The 21,120-nt window shown below is 45.9% G+C and overlaps 1 protein-coding gene across 1 annotated transcript in view; it reads right to left on the reverse strand.

Annotated features, from left to right (window-relative positions):
• TLN2 (talin 2) overlaps positions 1–17,927 on the reverse strand; it is a 436,539-nt gene extending 418,612 nt beyond the window's left edge. The window contains exon 1 of the mRNA XM_042988722.1: positions 17,808–17,927. The gene's annotated coding sequence lies outside the window, so the exon portion shown is untranslated. The remainder of the gene's footprint in view (positions 1–17,807) is intronic.
• Between the last annotated feature and the right edge of the window lie 3,193 nt (positions 17,928–21,120).

Here is a 21,120-nt window from a genome sequence, read left to right on the forward strand (position 1 = left end):
ATGATCTAAGCCAGGGTTTCCCAAACATCCCTGCTAAGAATCACATGGGTAACTATTAAATGCACAGATTCCAGAGCCCCAATCCAGATGGGCGCAGGCCTGGTGAACTGGACATTTAACACACACTCAGGTGACTCTTATTATCAGAGAAGTTTGGGGAAGCCTGGTGTAGCTCATCTGCATCTCTCATTTTTAAAAAAAATTTTTTAATGTTTATTTTTGAGACCGAGGCAGAACATGAGTAGGGGAGGGGCAGAGAGAGAGGGGGACACAGAATCCGAAGCAGGCTCCAGGCCTCTGAGCTGTCAGCACAGAGCCCGATGCAGGGTTCAAACTCATGGACCTTGAGATCATGACCTGAGCCAAAGTCAGGCACCTGCATCTCTCATTTTAAGAAAGCTCTCACAGCCTGTGGGAGCCCTTGCTTCTTTTTTGTTGTTCTCTTCAGGTAAGGTTACTTAAAATCTAATCTAGCTCCTGCTTCTGGGAGTCCTGTAGAGACATGTAGAGGGATGACAGCTCTCCCAAGTCCTGGAACACTTGGAAAAGGACCGTCTTTGTAGAGCCTGAGCTCGGGAATCCCCCAAGGGACTGAGGGCCTCACTAACTGGGTCAACACACCTCTAAATCATCACTCAGCTCCCCAGCTAGAAAGCTCTGCTCCCACCTCAACCGTATCAGTCAAGGACAAAAACCAAGCAGCACAGCCCTCCGGTACAACTTCCCGTTGCTGCGAAGATGATCCAAAAGAGAGAAAAATCGACACCTCAAACTCCTGTCCCGAGGTTGTCTATAAGGACCAGTGCAGCTCAGAGGTGAAAAACACATTTGTCCATTGACTCACCCTCTTTAACAAGTGACAGATAATTACCCAGAAGCACACAGTCTGCTTTACGGTTCATTATCTCACTGAATCTTTGCAACACATCCTTGATTTGTCTGTTTTACCGAGGACACCAAGGTTTACGGAGGTCAGGTGACTCACCCAAGGTCACACGATCATTGGCGACCACTGTGTAACAGGCTCTCACATGCTACCCTTTGCAACAGTCATCCCTGTTCTGGTTTGTTTTAATGCCTCCTGCTGACATATACCCTTCATGATCCTGCTTTCCATGAGGGCAGGGCCTAGGTCTGTTTTGTTCTGGGCTGTATCAACCATGCACCCTGTGGACACTCAGAAAAAAGGCTTGCCAAGCTGATGAATGTCTTCAAAGCCAAGGCTTATCCATGATAACAGGCTGCCTCTAAAACCACAACAAACAAACAGGCCTACCCTCGTTTCAAAGACTCCCAGCTGAAAAAACAGGAATTTCTAAGACCTAAGTTGGAGAAAAGATGGTGAAAGGGAGTCAGAAGGCTGGGAGGATTCTTCTCCCGCTTCTGCCAGCTTGTCCTCACATCTGGACAAGCCACTTGACCTCTCCACACCTCAGGTTCTCTATGGGCATGGTGGTTTAATTCATCCCCCAAACCTCTGTGAACTCCCACCCTGTACTGGATCTGGAGCTAAGAAGAAAATGACCTGGAAGAATGAATGAGAGGCCACATCCACTCCTCAGCGGTCTTGCCAACTCCACTCCTCCCTCCCCACCGAACACCAACAGAGGCAAAGCACGAAGAATGGCTTTCAAAGAAGTATGGTGCAAAGAAGGTTATGGGGGATCGTTTGCATCACAAAAGGAATCTTTACTTGTCAAACTAATTCACTAAAAGGATGGCTATCAAGACCGGTTCCCCTGATATATTTTTTGAGTCAGGTTACTTAAGTATTATTACATACAATAAGTGTCCTCCTTTTTAGGTGTGTAGTTCGATCGATTTTAACAAACATGTGAAGCTCCTGCTGTGGTTTTTAACAGTTTATTTCTAACTTCCAGAATATGTTATATAAAGGGACGTGGCGCGTATGGTCCAATGAAACAAAATTAATTTTAGCTCCTCTTTCTAAAAGTGAAGGTCCCCATTCTGCCAGAAGGAAGAATACAGAACTGAAAAACCTGTCTTGAGGGGTCGGGTGTGGGGGGATCAATTTGCAGAAACATCTGCCGGGCATGGAGCATAGAGAACCATGATCTGTTACTCCATGCAACTGAATCCCCTTTACTAATAGAAGAGTCCATCCTCCAGCCCCCACTTCTCATTTACCCAGTTTTTAAATATGTACCCAGAGCCCAAGAACATAAACATATTTCTACCAAAGGTCATCCTTAACTGTGCAGTTTAAAACCACAGAGCCTCCTTGAATGAACTCCAAAAATCTGTAATAAATTTCACATCCTATCATTGTTTCAAGGTAATTTACCTGGACAAAGAACATAACTTTTGTTTAAAGACTTAACTTAAAATGAACTGCATGAGCTCATGTAAAAAAGGGAGAGAGGATTATTCAAATAGAACTCTAACAATCTATTCAAATTATATCTCCTCTGCAGAATTAGGTCCTGGTAACTTGAGACCAAGACAACAGCATTCCCAGACAGAAAATGGGAACAATGCAATCAATCTAACAGTGTTTATAACTTTATTATGGGGCCAGTAAAAAAACAGAACTGATTTCCAAGCCTTAGCTCAGTGGCCCTCAAAACTTCAGTATACCTAAGAATCTCCCGATAATGGAAACTCCACTTTCTTGGACCCCACACAGACCTGCCGAATTAGAAATCTCTGGGGATTGGGCAGCTACAGTGTTTAACCTTAGTCCCACGTAATTGTGATGGTGGTGGCTAAGGACCACACCCTAAGAGATACAGCCCAACCTAAAGGAGGATGTACTAAAACAAAGATGGTGAAGTAACTTGGACATTGATACTGAGTATAGGTTATAATCTTAAGGCTAATGGCCAAGGCTTAGAAAGGTTTTCGCTATGCATATCAGCAGATAAAACCGCCCAGTGACAGTGTGGTTCCCAGACCAGCAGCTTGGAATTAGAAAGAAATTTCTGGAGCTGGGGGCCCAGGAATCCATGTTTTAACATTTCTCCAGGAGATTCTTCCATACTGTGCATGCATGTTCCCGCAAGTTTTAGTTAATGCAAATATTTTATAATGATAAATACTTAATCACAATTTTTTTTTTTGCCTTGTCCTCCTGCTGGTTTTATTTTTGCTTTGATAAAGTGATGTTAGTTAGCAGACCCTCTTAACTTCTCTCCCACCCCTTCCCCACTGTGGTGCAAAGTGCATATACGTGGCACAAAAAGTTCAAGCTAGACTCTCCACTAGCTGAGGGACAATTAGTATGTCCTGAACAGCCAAAGAGCTCCGACCAAACCCGTAAATATGGTGGCAGGGGTAATTATGAAAGGAGATCCCCTCGGGTTCTCAGTGGCCCCTGGTTCCAGCGAGTGCCTTTCCATGATGCCTCCTAGGGCCTGCCATAAAAGCCAAAAACATCAAATAGGAACTTAGTGGTGTTGGTGGTTTATTTCCTTCCCTCCCCCTCCCAGTCACCATCTAAAATATTACATCTATAGTAGAGTGCACTTGTTCTTACATTTTGGAGTACATCAGAATCTCCAGGGGGAAACTTAATTAAAAATACAGATTCCTTGGTTACAACCTCAGCTTCTGATTCAGGAGTATTCCAGAGGGTCTCCTCAATCTGTATTGGAGCAAGCTTCCCAGAAAATTCTGATACATATCAAGGTATGAGAATCACTGGTGTTATGGGAGAAACCTGGGATAAGAGTAGAAAATCTGAGCTTAAGTCAAACTTCCCCAGAATTTGGTGTGTAAACCTCGGAACACCTCAGCTTCCTCAACGTAGAAACGGCCTGCCTTCTGGGGCTATTATGGTGGCAACACACGTACAAGGCCTCAGTGAAATACAAAGTGCCAAAAACGGGGTAAAACTGGTGGGTGCAGAATCCCACCACGATTACCAACTTAGCCTAAAAAGGTAGCATCAATAAGAAGCATTCCACATCAGATTCAAATTCTGAGAAACAGGTCAGTGACAATCTGTGAAATGTCCTGACTCCTGTCCCCGCAAAAATGGTATGCCTGTGGCCCCTGAGTGGCTCACTCAGTTAAGCATCTGACTTCGGCTCAGGTCATGGTCTTACAGTTCTGGAGTTCGAGCCCCGCATCGGGTTCTGTGCTGACAGCTCAGAGCCTGGAGCCTGCTTCAGATTCTGCGTCTCCCTCTCTCTCTGCCCCTCCCCACCAACTCTCAAAAATAAACAAACATTAAAAAATAATGGTATGTTAGAGCCATAACTCCCCAGCATCTCTGAATGTGACCTTATTTAGAAATAAGACCTTTACAGAGGTAATCAAGTTAAAATGAAGATCCTGGGGGGGGGGGCCCTACTCCATTATGACTGATGTCCTTCTAAGGAAGAGAAACATGGACACAGAATCAAACACGCACAAGAAGACTGCCATCCACGAGCCAAGGAGAGGGGCCCAGCACAGATATGCTTCCCTCACGGCCCTCGGAAGGGAAGCACACAGATCTCGGACTTCCAGCTTCCAGAACAGAGACAATAAATTTCTGTTGTGTAAGCTGTGGATCTGTGGGGCTGTGTTACAGCAGCCCTAACGAAGGCAAACAATCTGACACCTCCCACTTCAAGAAGAAATGCCCTTCTGCTGTTCCTTTTGTGGAGGACACTTGGGCCCCCAGTTGCGTCTCAGATTCCCCAGGGCTTGTTCTAATGTCGTCACCATGTACATTCATAAAGCTCTGTGTGAACCACTTGTCGGGTTAGAGGGAGAGCCAGCTTTGACAGGCGGTGGTCCCAACGCTTCACTGCAGGCTGTGCTGTGGACTCTTGGTCTATGGCAACTGTCACAAAACCAGAGCTCTGAAACATCTGCAAGTTCACCAGCAAGTGATTTACCATCCTCATAAAGCTGTCCAAACCCAGCCCTGCACAGCCAACTCACACTCCGTTTTTCCTTCCATCAGAGTGGCACCCACAGTCCGTGTCAAGCACCAGCTGGTCTGAGAGCTGTGAACCATCCTCGGTACTCAGGGGCCTGGGGATCTGAATCAAGAGGATCCTAAAGGCCTTCAAAGAGAGGATTTGCTCAAACTGAATGCACCTTTCTTTCTCCCCATTAGTAGGACAAGACACATGGTGGAAATATCCCCCTCAAAAAGGTCCTTTCTATATGAAGATGGAACCCTAGAGGGTCTTACCTAGTAACCAGAGGGGGGGGTGGGAGAGCAAGCAGCAGACTGGTTCCATCGGGATGGTTGTCCTACACCAGAAAGGAGCTGTTTCTGTCCCATGTGCAAGGCCTACAGGGTGACTTTACCCCCTACATGCCCTTCTTGGGCAACCTCTCCTAGGGTAATTTAAACACACATACACACACACACGTGCCCAGGTCACGCTCTCAGGGATTCCAATTAAGTGCGTCAGGTGGGGTTTGGGAACAGCATTTTTCATTTAATTCCAGTATAATTAACACATGATGTTAAATTACTTTCAGGTGTACAATATAGTGATTCCACAATTCTATACATCACTCAGTGGTCATCAAGATAAGTGTACTCTTAATCCCCTTCACCTATTTCATCCCTACCCACTCCCTCACACACACACATACACACACACCAAGTTCCCCTCTGATAATCACCAGCTGTCCGTATTTAAGAGTCTGGGTTGTTTGTTTGCCTCTTCTTCGTTTTGTTTCTTAAATTCCACATATGAGGGAAATCATATGGTGTTTGTCTCTCTCTGAATGACTTATTTCACTTAGCATTATACCCTCTAAGGAACAGGGCACATTCAGGGCAGAGAACCACAGCCATGAATTAAAGTCCGGGTCCAGCCAGACATCCCAAGGAGAAAGCATCTATGGTAGTCAGGAAAGTGGGATTCCACTTTCAGTTTTGCCAAGTGGCCCAGGTAAGCCTCATCCTTCCAAGCTTCAGTTCTTTGTCAAAGGAAGAGAATGACCTAGAACTATTCAGGCCGCCCGTTTTTAAAAAAGTAGCTTCCTGGGGTGCCTGGGTGGCTCAGTCGGTTAAGTATCCCACTTCAGTTCAGGTATAATCTCACGGTTTGGTTCTTGAGGTCAGGCCCCGTGTCAGGTTCTATGCTGACAGCTCAGAGCCTGGAGCCTGTTTCACATTCTGTGTCTCTTTCTACCCTTTCCGTACTTGTGCTCTGTCTCTCTCTCTCTCTCTCAAAAAATAAATACACATTGAAAAATTTTAAGTAACTTCCCTGGAATCACTCTCAGATATCCCATAAAGACATGTGCCCTTTCTTCTTGGATGTACTAATCCCAACTGCTTGATGCTTGCACCTCAGGCTGCCTTTGGCTGATGCCTTAGCCTTTAACCCTGCCAGCGATGGCCCAGGAGTGACAGGTGCTGAGCCCAATAGAAAGCCCTTCAAGGAGAAAATTAAGCCTCTTAAAGTGCCCTTGATGTAATCTCTCAAACCCAGGAATAATCCACACTCCTCTGGGAAGATTTGCCATGCATGACCTCGGGCCACACAGGAAATATCTTCACTTACATCAAACTTGGTCCTAGCCCCGAATGCCAAGTAATTATGGGTGGTCTTGCAGCAATGCAAATAAAGAAGACAGGGGTTGTCCTTTAAACACAGGAAGCTTTGGGACTCTCTAAGCTGGATGCTTGAGACAGCAGCACTGAGAAAACCATCGCCACCCGTCTGCAGGAATGCACTCTGCCATGGGCTCAAATGCAGAAGAGAAAGGAGACCTCTCTCCATGCAGTCGAGTGGACTCTGGGGACGAGTGAGACACCAAAACAATTCACCAGAACATCGAGGTCAATGATAGGTACTTCAGACAAGGGCATTTACTGTCTTCAACCCAGTGACAAAAGTTACCAAGCAGACCACTTAAGTGCCCCTCCTTCAGAGATAAAAACAAGAGGGGCGACCATGTGTCCACAGCGACCTAGCCTCCACAAGTGCCTTCTATCACTCAACAAGTAATTAGCAAGGAATGGGCTTCATTCATTCATTACTTGAATCTTTAACTCTTAACACTTGACCTAAAAAAATATTGCTCCCATGAGATACCGCTTTTCCACTTATTACTCACTTCCTTAGCTCAAATCTGACAAAGATTTTTTTTTCCTTATCTAAGGCTGACCTGTCACCAGCCAAGTCTTCCACATCAATTACTCATTAAAATTGTTACCCACTATGTGCTAGGCATTGTTTTGGACACTTGGGGACACAGCACCAGATAGTTTCTCTCCTGGAGTTTATATTCTAGTGCCATGGGGCAGACAATAAATGAATCATGCATATAATATCTGGGAATGATAAATGATAGGAAAACAAAAAGGGCAGTGGTTTGAGAGCAGGGGCTACAGGGTGCCAGGGAGACCTCTGCGGAGGTGCTAAGGGAGCTGGCTGGTAAGTGAAACAAGTGTGAGAGAGCGCCCCCAACCTGCAGGGGCTAGGATGAGGAGATCCAGCAGGAGGGCTGGAGGTGGTGCAGCCAGGACACAGGAGAACGGGGTGAGGACGGTGGCATGGAAGCCTAGTGAAGAAAGTGTCCCAGAGAGCGATCAGCTGGCGAACGGCTGCTGAGAGGCTGCAGAAAGGGACAAGGAAGAGCCGGCCCCCAGATATCATGGGTGCCTGAGGAAGTGTGGCTTCGGTAAAGGGGGGAGGGCAAATTGGGGTGGGTCCAAGACAGACTAAGAGGGGAGGAGGTGGAGCAGAATGTATGCCAATTGTTTCCAAAAGGGTCACTATTAGAGAGGGTAGAGGAATGGATGAACCGCTGACAGGGGGATAGGGTCAAGAGTGTGCTGTTGGGGCTGCTTTTTCCCTTAGAAGAGGCATCTCTCGGGTGGGGGATTATCCATCGGACAGGGAAAAGTGATCACGCAGAGGAGAAAGGTGACACATGCATGAGGACAGAGCACAGGCCCCCAGGCACACGTGGCTACAATGCTCTGCGGTTACAAGGCTGTGTGGCTACAGTTGTAGACAGACTAGCAGATTTCGCATGGGAAGATGATGACACCCGTTCCTAATTGCTTCCTTTTTCTCACTGAAATAAGCCGGTCATCAGCTCAAAGTGGGCGGGGCACAGAGACATAGGGCACCCCACTGTGCCAAGAATCCCCCTTGGGGTCTCTGGTCATAAATCAAGAGACCATACAGATACCTGAGTGTTTTCTCCAGCGCGTTCCTCAGCCTCAGGCAGGAGCACAGGAGGTAGAGGGTGGGGTTTTCCCAAGGGAGTTAGATGAAGGGGAAAAGGGTCAATCAAGGGAGTTGGTGTATGCAAGCACCTGTGCTGGGGCAGGGGAGGTCAGAGGAGAAGAGAGGGATGACGGTCAATGGAATCTGGAAGGGTCACCAGGTTAGAGGCCCTGGTAGGGGGGAAGGCTGGGTGGGACTGGATACTAAAAGGAATAAGATGAAAGAGAAAAGGTTGAGGGTCGGACTGGAATGCTTGTCAAGATATTTGCTGGAGGTCCACTTAATGATCATGAGAAGGTCTACAACCCTGTTCTTCAAATGAAGGACTAGTGGGTCGTAAAATCAATGTAGTGGGTCATGACGAGCATTTTTTTGAATTGAGCAAAATAAAAAGTCTAAGAGTACAGTATACATAGTAAGGTTGAATGTTCGAGGAGACCTGTTCCAGTTGTGTGTATATGCTTGTTATCAGGTCATTACATAAAACCTCTCTCCCTTGTGGACTGGTGTTAAAAATCAATCAATCCGTCAATCAATCAATAGAACACTGAAGCAAGGTTTCTCAACGCTGGCATGACTGACATTCCAGGCCACATAAGTCTTTGTTGTGTGGCACCGTAAGATGTTTAACAGCACCCCTGGCCTCTACCCATTAAATACCAGCAGTACCCCTTCCTCCCTTCAGGCTATGACACACAAAAAATGTCCCTAGATGATACCAAATACCCTCTGTCTAGAGACACCCATGGGAGGGATGGCTCAAGTAGGGTAGAGGAAAAGATAACAAAGAGATGTGGCCGGGGCACTGAGTTGGGCAGGCAATCTATATAGATTTCAAGTCACCAAAACTGTTGATGGCACCACACGACTCGCTGTTCAAAAATTCTGATTATCAGGAACCCTAATAAAACATAATTAGGCAGGAAAAATGGTTTTAAATGTTTACAAAATTCAATTGTAAGACTTCCTGTAAATTAATCTATATAATGTAGAACTGTAAAATAATAAGCCAAACCTATAACCCCAAGATATTTTAGCAAACAAAAGTGAACTAAGGATCACAGAAGGGAAAGTGTATTGATGTATTGCCGTATATAGGAAGATGTTGCTGTTTTGATATTTTGATTATCATAGGGAAATCTAGATTCTTGTATCTGATACACCAGCCACTGGTAAGATTTTTATTAACATGTTTTCTGATTATAAGAGAAATATACCCTAAATATAGGGAAAATTTGGAAAATACGAGAAAGTATTTTTAAAAAATTTAAACATCTATAATCTCAACCACCCAGAAAAAGCCATTTGGTTTGCTCCATTCACACAAAATGTCAAAAAAACAAAACCAAAAACAAAAAAAAAAGGTTGAAGGAAGGCCCGATAAACAAAATCTTCGAAAAATGAGGCGGCAGAGAACTGTAGGTGGAGACTCTCTACCTTGGCTGCATGTTAGAATTACCTGGAGAACTTCCCCACTAATGCCACGGCTCCACCCAAACCAACACATCAGAATCCCGAGGTGATTCCAGTGCATAGCTGGAGTGGAGAACCCTACAAAAGAGACCCATCCTACAAGTTTATGCAGGATCTCCTTCATGAAAATTTCCCTCCTGTTTCACTTTTTTCCATACACCCTGCTACCATTACCAGTTTTGCTTTGCTCATAACTCACATGTGAAACCATTAGAAAATAAAAGGCACGAAAATTAGGTAGCTAAAAATAGCACAAGTGTTTAATCTGTTAAAGAATTTTAGAATTACGTGATCAGTCGGGAGGAAAGGCTTTCAAAAGGGAAACTTCTTCTTGAGCTTTGGGTCTGCCAAGCCGCTAAGGACTTACAGACAAGTAAGGGACCCTGAGGACGGCCAAGCATGTATGTGCCACTGATAAGCACTGTTAGAAATGTGTCCCCTCTGGCAACAGTGAAATAAACACTTGTTGAAATTAATGGCTACTGCACTTAATTTCCTCCCAAAAAATGCACTAATGATCAGATTACAATGCAATTTAAGCAACATTTATCATCCGGTCACCATTTTCTTCACAATGCCCTTTACATGTAGCCAACATTTAATTAAAAGAAATCAACGACTTCAAATCTTGAATATGCATGTATGTTGGAAAAACAAAAACCACACAATCTCTAACAGTCTTCTCCACTCTCTCATGAGAATCCATTACAGAATATTTAAAACCATACTCATGAACTCTGACTTTCACTGTGGAGTAGACAGATATCCATCTATCCATCAGTAAGTCCCCAAACATGTGCAATGGATACAGGCAAGAGTTAATTACCACAACCCAAAATTTATTTCTCCATGCTTGGTAAAACTGATAAAATTGAGTGAATTTGCCTTGACTGGCATTCTAATTTCGATCCATGACAGGGCAGAGCCCTGGCTGGACAAGAACACAAGACCTGCAAAACAGGAAGCTGGTTTCTCTAAACCAGCAGTTTGAAAAATATGGTCCATGACCAGCAAGATCAGTATCACCTGGGAACTTATTAAAAATGCAAATTGTCAAACCCCACCCAAGACTTAGAGTCTGAAACCCTGGCCAAACGACGTGGCTTTTAGCAAGCCCTCTGGGTGATTCTGATGCATTCCAGCTGGGGAACCGCTGGTGGTATCTAAACCATGGTTTTCAAATGGTGCGGCAGAGCCTGGGTCCCAGTGGATTGAGACTCAGTCTCCCACCAGGACTCGCAGGGTCACCTAGGATGGACTTCTTCAAATGTGGATGGAGTTTCCACTGCTTTTCCACAGCTTTTTGGGGGATAACTGCCAAGAACTCGTAAATTCTATCAAGTTTCAAAAATCACACTGAGAGGCAAAATTACAAATGGTTCACGTGAAGCAGTCAGCAAGCTAGGGATCGTGTGGAAGGGGACCTGAGTTTGAATGCCAGCACAGTCATTAGATAGCACCTCTCTGAGGCTCAGACAGGAAAACCAAGCCTAAGGACATGTTGCTGCTATCTGAGAAGACTCTGCAATTGGCCAGACCTTCCCTCAGTTGGGATCAGACAAAGTCAAGGAAAAGGAGAACACTTGCTAAGAGCTTTCTTGATCTCTTATTGTCACTACTCCCCTGGGGGAGAGAGGTAAACAGCATTTCCTGAAGCCACCCTTTACGACCAAGGCAGAAGGCACGGACTCAAAGGTGGGAAATTTCAGGATGTTAGAAGATAATTAACTACAAGTTTCCCAAGAGATAAAAGATTACTGCAGAAAACATAAGAGAAAGCAGGTGTACTATTGCTCACCTTTTGTTTCCAAAGTGGTCCCAGACAAGTTTTGTATTCGTGAACCAAATACCATTTTAAAGTGTTTCCCTATAGAAAAGCTTTCGTTTGAGCAAGGAAACCAATCAAGGTGTATATGGAGCAAGTTAGTCACCTCCCCTTCCCACTCCCAATTTTAAACAATCTCAAGTTTTGTGTGTCCTTCACATCTCTCTCCAAGGTTATATACCTAGAGCTTCTTTTTTAAATCAGAAATAGGATCATACTAAATTTGATACTCTGTAACTTGATTTCATTTACATTTCATATGTCCTGGACATCACTTGCAAAATAATCCAAAATTATTATTCATCCTGATGGACATTTCATGTTGCTTCCCATTTTTTTTACTACTACACTATTATTGTAGTATTTTTTGTAATACTACCTTAAACATCATCACACATAGATCCTTGCATGCTGATGTTTTTATTTCTGTAAGACAAGACTCCAAATATGTGATTGCTGTGGCACATGGCGGCAAGTTCCAAACTTAGAAATTGCTTTCCCTAATCTTCCAGCAATTCATACTCCCAAGAGACTGTAAGTTGCACCTCCCCCCATACATCTAAAAGAGAAGATGTTACCAGTTTTTTTTTTTTTTTCCAATGTGTATTTATTTTTGAGAGACAGGGAGAGACAGAGTGTGAGCAGAGGAGGGGCAGACAGAGGAGGAGACACAGAATCCGAAGCAGGCTCCAGACTCTGAGCTGTCAGCACAGAGCCCGACACGGGCTCAAACCCATGAACCATGAGACCTGAGTTGAAGTCAGCATTCAACTGACTGAGCCACCCAGCCACCCTACCAGTTTTGTTTTTAAGTGGGTCAGTTGGATGGACAGAAAACAAATACTTATTTTAAATTTGCATTTCCCTGACCATCATGGAGGCTGAGAATCTTTTCACATGTTTATTGGCCATTTACATCCCTTCTTGTGGGAACTGACTATTCGTATCCTCTGTTCATCTATTATGTTGGCCTACAAATACAACTTAATCACACACTCATTTCTCCCCCCACCACCTACTAGATATGTAAAATACAAGTATCATCTCCTAGGAACTCGGTGTGTGAGGTTAGGACAGGGTGTCTTCTGAGCATGAAGCACATGGTAAGCCCTCAAAACAACTGGGTAAGTGAATAGCAGACTTAAGAGAATTTTGTTAAGACTGCAGCTAGAAGAGTAAAAAGGAAATACAAATATTCATTACTTTTCTAGATATTCAGAACTGCGTCACTTTGGCTGAAATTAAATGGTTGGTTAAAGGAGAAACAAAAACCACGCTTTTGGCACTGACTCTGAAAATCCACTGTGAAAAATGGGTGACAAATGAGCACAGTTTTAACTCACAGTTCCAGGTGATGCATAAAGAAAAGGCTGTGACAACCAAACCATTTTGTACCAGCCTTGTCTACCTGGTGTCATTCAAATGGTACCTGACACTGAACCAAAGGTTGTCAGGATGGTGATGGACAGGAGATGCCTACCTTGGAGTGCCTGGGTGGCTCAGCTGGTTAAGTGTCCAACTCTTGATTTCAGCTCAGGTCACGATCTCACAGTTTGTGGGATGGAGCCCCACACTGCGTTCTTTGCTAACAGGGAACATGCTTGGGATTCTCTCCCTCCCTCTCTCTGCCCCTCCCCCACTTGTGCACACGCAGGCATTGGCTCTCTCTCTCAAAATAAATAAAAATTTGAAAAAGGAGAAGCCTACCTTAAGGATTTCGTTTCTTTTTTTGTGTTTTGTCTCCACCCCCTCCAACATTTTTTGCCGTTCATAACCTGCTTATTGAGGAAGGGGGCTGTGGAGAGGGCCTGCAGGCGGAGTTTGACAGAATGCAGATTCCTTAACTCTTAACTTTAGGCAAAACATCTGGTTAAACCTAGCATTTATCCCCATTATTTGTAATAGTTCTGTTTGGCTTATGTTTTAACTAGTCTCCTTATTAAATATAAAAGTAATAGGATTAAGAAGTTCTGGGGGGAAGTACTGTAATTAAAAAGGCACCAGTTGGGTATGTTAAGCTGTAATTCTGGTCCTGCTTATTAAGTTTTCCTTCTTGCCTTTAAAATTTTGTGTACCCAATAAAAATGACTGAATTATTTAACTCTTTTTTAGTACTTCCTGTATTGGCCAAACACCACCCAAAATCTCCAGGAAAACATTATGACTCAAAAGTTCTGAATCAATAATGTCACAGATCACAAGTTTCAGACACGGTCCCAAGAGTCTGGGGCATGCCACACACACATCACACAGCCTGGTAAAGTGACAGGCAACTGTCCAAAATGCACTGGCGTTTCCTAACCTTTTTGAAGTTATAAAATCTTTTTAACAACAACAACAAAAATGCAGGAACTTTGAGCAACCCATGAAGTTATAATATGAATCAGGCAAGAAGCAACAAAGCACAATTTGTAACACTGTTAACAGTGGCATAAGAAATTGATAAATATTAAGGTAGTAAACTTGGGAATGAAGATGGAAGGGTTTGCAACTTCTCCTTTTTAATTTTTTATTTCAGCTTTATTAAGAAAACTATTTTAATTTTAGATACAGAGCACAAGTGCAGGAGCAAGAGAGAAGGGGAGAGGAGGGTGGGGGGAGAATCTTAAGCACACTCAATGCTCAGCACAGAGTCCAACTCGGGGCTTGATCACATGACCCCGGGATCGTGACCTGAGTTGAAACCAAGAGTTGGAGGCTCAAGCGACTGAGCCACCCAGGCTCCCCAAGAAAACTCGTATTTCTAAAATTTTTTATTATATAACATTTAGCACAAGCACACAATAAGTGACATATGTAGTTACAAGCATAAGGCTAAAATGAATAATACATTTTTAGATGTATAGTTTTATTTTTCTGAGCATAGTTGGTAAAAATTTAGATTGTTCACCATCTGTAACCACCCTTAACTGCTCTTGGGAACTAATGATCTGCTGGAAATGAGGGGTGGAGGAGAAGGGGAATCAGTATAATTTTAAGTTACAAAAGACAGAAACTAGACTAGAAATCTCCATCTCCCCCCATCACTCACTTACACCCCCCTTTGTAAAACCTGACTTCACTTAAAAATACTCTAGGAAAGGGGCAAAACCTGACTTCACTTAAAAATATGCTAGGAAAGGGGCACCTGGGTGGCTCAGTTGGTTAAGCATCTGACTTTGGCTCAGGTCATGATGTCCCAGTCTGTGAGTTCAAGCCCCGCAACATGGTTCTGTGCTGACAGCTCACAGCCTGCAGCCTGCTTCCGATTCCATATTTCTCTCTCTCTCTGCCTTTCCCCGGCTTGCTCTCTCTCGCTCTCAAAAATAAAACATTAAAAAAAGGTTTTTAAATAAAAAAAAAATACACCAGGAAAGAGTGTTTGGTTTGAAAAACCCTAAACAAGGGGTGCCTGGGGGGCTCAGTCGGTTAAGCGTCTGACTTCAGCTCAGGTCACGATCTCACGGTTCATGAGTTAGAGCCCCCATTGAGTTCTGTGCTGACAGCTGGAAGCCTGGCACCCGCTTCAAATTCTGTGTCTCCCTCTCTCTCTCTGCCCTTCCCCTGCTCTCACGTTGTCTCTCTCTCCCTCTCAAAAAATAAATAAGCATTAAAAAAAAAAAAAAAAAACCCTAAATAAGTAGGGTTAGCAGGTGAATTCAAGACACAACTATAAGCCTAAGCCAATAAAAAGTATCCCCAGTAACTTATTTAACAAATTTAAGTTTAAAATTTTTGCTTTCCCTTTGGAGGCAGAAGTACAACATCACTGTCAAAAACAGACACCTTTTTAAAAAGTAAAAAAAAAAAAAAATACATAAGAGTTTAATTAAAAAGTGTATCTCCTTGATAACCTAAGTGGGTACAAAGGCAGAGAAAAATCAGTGACTTCCTCAATCTGAAGAGCCCTCCCTGTGTTTCTGTGATTCAAGGTACCATCACTAAGACTGGGAGCTTTACGAAATAGACGGCTTTCTGCAATTGATTTGAGTCTCTTCTAAATTAGTTATGCTAATTTTGGATATAAATCTATCTTGGGCTCTGGGTGTTTTCCACAATTCCAGGCTTCAATGAAAAAAAAAAATAGCATTCATGCAGGTGTCCCTCAAGGCCACGTGTCACATCCACCACCCCTCCACAGTTTTTGTATAGATGTCCGAAAATCAGCAGTCAAGGAAGACAAAAATCTTGGAAACGCAATGGCTGACATCCACACTGGAGGCACTTAATGAAGTGAACTAGCGAAGCAGCAGCCTAATCCCTGACATCAGATGAAAGCTTCACATCCCCCCTTTTCTGTGATCCCTTGAAACCTCTCCAAAGATGAAGCCCCAAAGTGCTGACATGACCTCAATACTATGGCATCATTTCAATAAGACGCCAAGGAGAAAGGCTTGCGTGTTTCTGCACTCAGCTGATTGTAGGTCAGCAAACACGCCCTTCCTCTGCCCCTACACAAAGCAGAGATCACAATCTGCTGTATTTCAAAAGAAAAGAATGCCCACAGCCCCACTCCTGAGAAGTCGCCAACTTCGCGCTCTGGAGAAGGGAGGAGGATAATGTGCAACCTGACGAATGCCACAAGTCTGCACACCCAGGTAGTATTAAAGGCAAATAAGTGGTACGTTTTTGTCATTTATATACATTTGGGGGCCCATTTCTCCGGGGCATCATCCCTACCCTCCTCTTTGTGCCTTGGACCACGCCAAATACTTCGGCTCATTCTCTCGTCTTCTGGAAATAATCGGAGGTTAGTCTTCACCACGAGACACAGGGATTCTGAAACAGCCTCCTTTCCCCTATTCACCTCGACTCTTCACGGGCGGCCCAATTCCAAGTTTCCCCACGCGTCACCTGAAGCCCCAACTTCTGGAAACGCCCCCCTTACCTAGACTCCAAGAGCTGGCATCGCGGCGAGAGCCGAGCACGCAGCCACGGGCGCTGCCGCTGTCGCCGCCGCAGCCAAGGAGGCGAGGCGAGGCGAGGGGAGGGCCGCTCTCCGGCCCCGGGGACGACCGCGAGCCAGGCCCTCGGCCCCGACCGCTAGCCGGCTCGCCTCCTCTCCCTCAGGGAGCGAGGTCCCGCGCCGCGCGCAGCGCCCAAGCGAAGCCGGACGCCGGGAGCACGCTCTGCACCGGGCGCCCGGCGGGGGGACGCCGCCAAGCGCACGGCTCCGGCGGAGCGCCCGGGCAGCCGCGGCGGCTGGGGAGAGGGGCGTGTTCCCTGCGACTCGGAGCCTGCAAGCCGCGTCTCGGCGGGACAGCGAGCGGAGGTGAGCCGGACGCGCAGCCCCTGACGGCGGCTCTGGGCCCTACACCCGGGCCGGGCCGGCCTGGCGACGCGTCGCAGCCCGCGCGCCCCTGCGGGAACAACCTCCGTGCGCTCCCTACGCGGCCGCCTCCGCTCCTGTCTCGGCGCGCAAACTTTCCCGGCCAGAACCCCTCCTGCCTCTCCTGCGGGGGCGCCGCGCTATCCCCCGGGCCCCAGAAACCGTACGCCCCCTCCCTCCGCAGCCGAGACCCACTGAAAATATGGCGCCCTCGAACGTCGTTCCTCGGTCCCCTCAGGGAATCCCGAATTGCCAGTCCCCGGGACCCCCGGCTCCCAGTGGGCGCGAGATTGCAGCTTGCGGGGCCGAGGGAGGAGAGGGCGCCGCTAGTCCAGTGCGAGGCCAGCGGCAGCAAATCCAAATCCTGTCCTCGCTCTCGGGCGGGCGCTGCCCAGGTCCCTCAGCGGCCAGCAGTTTTGCTGGTGGCGAGATTGCCAAGGGGAGTCGTGGAATAGGCAGGTCTGAGAATCTGGGACTGGAGGAGCTCCGCACCGGCGGGCTGTCTTTGCCTCCAGCCTCGACCGGAGACTTGTTTGCAAAGTGGCGCTGGAGTCCGGGCGGCCAGTGCTGGAATGAAGCCGCTCCGCCCGCGCCAACTCTCCTGGCGCGGGGGCCCGGCCGGGGCCGAGGGGACACTCCATGCAGGCGGGGCCGCTTTTCAAAGCCCAGTTACCGGAAACCCAGCGGGAGCCCCGGAGGGGACTGGCTGCCCGCGGCCAGGAATCCGTTCTCAGGCGCCGGCTGCCAGCCTGTTTGCAAACCGCTGCGCCCAGGTCGAGTGCAGTGAAAACATACATGTGCAATAGACAGGTGCATAAATTTTATTTTATTTTTATTTTTTTTGCAGAAAGCCCTCCTAGGACATCAAATCTGGGAGCTTTGCGGGGTTTTTTCTGCATTGGCATCACTCACGAGATGCAAAAGGGAGAAAAAAACCACCCACATTTTCCTTCTGTAGAGGGGAGGGAAAAGACACGAGAAATTCATGCAACGTGCATGCAGCTGGAGGAAGAGGAAAACCCGAGTGAGCCGTGCGCCTTACCGGGGGATGCATTTACTGTCTCATTGCAGAGCGCCTGCCCCGGAGTGCAGCCGGCGTCCCCCCGCGCGCCCGGCGACCGCTCCGCTCCCGCAGCCGCTTCAGCCGCTGCCGCCGCCGCTGGCTCCGGGCGCGGAACAAGAGCCGAGGGCGAGCGCGAGCGCACGGCCCGCGAGCGCCGGGAGGGCAGGAAGCGCGTCATCACTCGGGGACGGCGCGTCCCCGCGCGGCTCCGGTCCAGCAGCGGCGCCGTGCGGCACCCGGGCTGGGCCGGCACGGTCACCTCCTGGGTCTCTGCCGGGCGGCTTGGTGCTGGGAGGATCCGCGTTGGGAGGCAACGTGCCGGCCGAGTTGCCGTGAGGAGAAGGGGTCGCAGAATGACCCTGGCTTTCCGAACTCGGGCTCCGCTGTGAGGGAGATAGGAGAGGAGGGGAAGCGGCGCCTATGGAATGGGGCCCCTGGGACGGCAGAGCGCTTCCCGCGGACCACTGGCCACCCTGGAGCCAGGGGCGTGGTTCCCACGAGAGTCCAGTGGCGCGCTCTGGGGTCCTGCTGCGGCGCTGCTGACCGGAGCCGGCAGCTGGCTGTCCCTTTCTGCACGTGTTGCACACGCGACACAAATTGATGGTCAGAGGTCACTTAGGGTTTTTGAGAAAGGCTCTCGGGACGGGGGAAGAGGGGCGGGGAGCACTCTCTTAAATTCATAAGAAAAAATGTTCTCCTGCCTGCTATGCCTTTGAGTAAGGGCAATTATATACCTGTTACATTCACACAGTCATTAGGAAACGTAGGATGACATGAAACAACGGGAAGGCTATTAAGGGGACAAGGAGACAAATCAGAAAATCCTGTGTACCATAAAATCTCATTTTCTTAAATTATGATAAATGGAGAGAGGTAGAATAAACTGAACAGATAAACACTGGACAGAGGTTAACTAGATCCCTCAGTGATTGGTGGAAGTGTGGGTGATTTCTCTATTCCTGCTTAGTTCTCTAATTTCTGATTTTTCTGTCAGGAACACATTACTTTTATAGTTAAAAAAAATTTTTTTTTAATATACCTTGCATTTTTTCCCAGCCCAACACAAAATGAGTAGGATAGACCCCTCTTCCAAAGAAATAAGTAGCAAATCTCTCCAGTTACTCATAAATGAAACTATGGCAACTTTTAAGTGTTTTTTCAGAGCATGAAACTGCCGTTGCTATGAACTGGAGAGTGGGTTGATTTTGTAAACTGAAACTATCGTGTAGAAGTCTATTGGGACGTTGGATAAGGCTGGACATTCTGTAAGAACAATGGCATGTTCTTGTCTGGGCTGATGAACTTGATTTTATTATGGCCACAGAGAGTAATACATAATACATTTATGATGTATTATCAGAGTACAGCTTTGTAACTTACGGGGAACAAACTTTAACATCACAAAGCACAATCAGAACCAATGAATTGGCAACTTGAGAAAGTCCTAGAAGTTACAGGACCGAGACTTGCTAATTACACAGGCAAAATGTTTCTGTTCATACCTTTCTTTAAATTTTTTTAATGTTTTATTTATATTTAAGAGAGAGAGAGACAGAATGTGAGTAGGCAAGGGGCAGAGAAAGATGGAGACAGAATCTGAAGCAAGCTCCAGGCTCTGAGCTGTCAACACAGAGCCTGACTCAGGGTTCCTTCGAACCCACAAACCGTGACATCATGACCTGAGGCGAAGTCGGACACTTAACCGACTGAGCCACCCAGGTACCCCCTGTTCACACCTTTTTAAACAGTCACCAGTCTAACAGAGTAACTTGTGGTGATGGCAAATCACCTCAGGGGATGGTTAAAAAGTAAATGTGTATTGAAAAGTAAATTATTCCCATGAGAGATTAGTAATAAGCTCATTGAATTAATGCCACTTAAATTGTCCCTTGATTCACTGACAAAGAGCAACTGGGGGTTTTATAGTTCAAATGCCAGGTTTACATAAGAAGCTCATCAAAACTGAGAGAAAAATTGGTTGCAACTAAAGTAATTTTCTCTTTTACCTTAGTCCTTGGTTCATAGGGCCCGCTGGCTTCCCATCATACATCTTAAGATCAGTTTTGTTCCCCCAATCTAGACTTAAATTTTTTTCCATGACTTAATTCACCCTTAAAGTCTCCCTGTGCTCCTCCTCTGCCTGCCAGTGAAATGCTGTTTAATCTTAGAAGGTAAGCTCCATCAGAGCAAGGATCTTACCTGCATCTCTGTGCCTAAACGCGGGTCTGGCACATAGTGGGTGCTCGATAAATATTTATTTCATGATAATAGCATGTTTGTTCACTGTCTACTTGGCTAGTTCCTAAGATGTTTAAAAATTCCTCTCTGCTGTTAGACCATCAGCATAATCCTAGGATGGTAAGGGTTTGTAGAATTATAACCCTGGTTTAATTCAGTAATCTCACTCTTCAAAATAACAGCCAAATCCTAAGATGTTTCAAGCAGTGGGATGCAGGTATCTGAATATCTCATTATTAATCCAATTAGTCCTATTCTGTGGCTCTCCGAGATCAATCAAACCCCTTTCCCCAGTGAGAAAGAACATCAGTCCTAGAATTCTTTGCTTTAGTCCTGACTTCTAACCAACTGACTTTTGCACTCTTCACTTATTTTTATATTTTCTCTAACCTCTCTATGACCTCAAAGCCATTTGCTATTTCTTTAGAAAAAAACAACTCTAACCATTCTATTGCCTAGCATTATGTGTTTCAACAGGTTCCCCAAGAGAAGTAAAATTGATTTTACCAGTAACTTATGGTGAGTGCTTTGAAAGTAAGATTCCTGCCCTAGACCTGAAAATATACTTATTTCTAAATTTAGAGTCAGCTACTAGTAGTCTCCCTCTGTACTAGTCACAGTGATCATAGTTCAGTAGAGACCAAACAAAAACTTCTTTTAACAAGTTTGCCTGCTTGGACTTTGTCTCTACCCAGCAGAGGGAAACGTGCTGGCAGTTTTCTTAGAGTATCTAGGACCGGAGATAAAACTCATCCCATCGACACAATTTACCAAGGCTTCGTATTGTCTCACTTCCTGCCAAGCAGATAATTAGAAACTGAAAACGTACTCATTTTCTGTGAATAAAGAGTACAGCATTTGGGGAAGTAAATCAAAGAGATAGCTTCCAAGTGACTTATAAATGCATCTGGAACTACAATCCATTTTTTCCGCAAGCTAGAGCTGTAAATACCAAATAAGACATTGCTTGGTGTTAGAGCCAAATGCTACGACATTACTCCCCTCCTGTCATTGTACTATTCGCCTTAACCTCCTGACAACCTGTCTGCATGTG

Source organism: Panthera tigris, chromosome B3 (genome assembly GCF_018350195.1).
Source record: "Panthera tigris isolate Pti1 chromosome B3, P.tigris_Pti1_mat1.1, whole genome shotgun sequence".
Taxonomy (NCBI): Eukaryota; Metazoa; Chordata; class Mammalia; order Carnivora; family Felidae; genus Panthera; species Panthera tigris.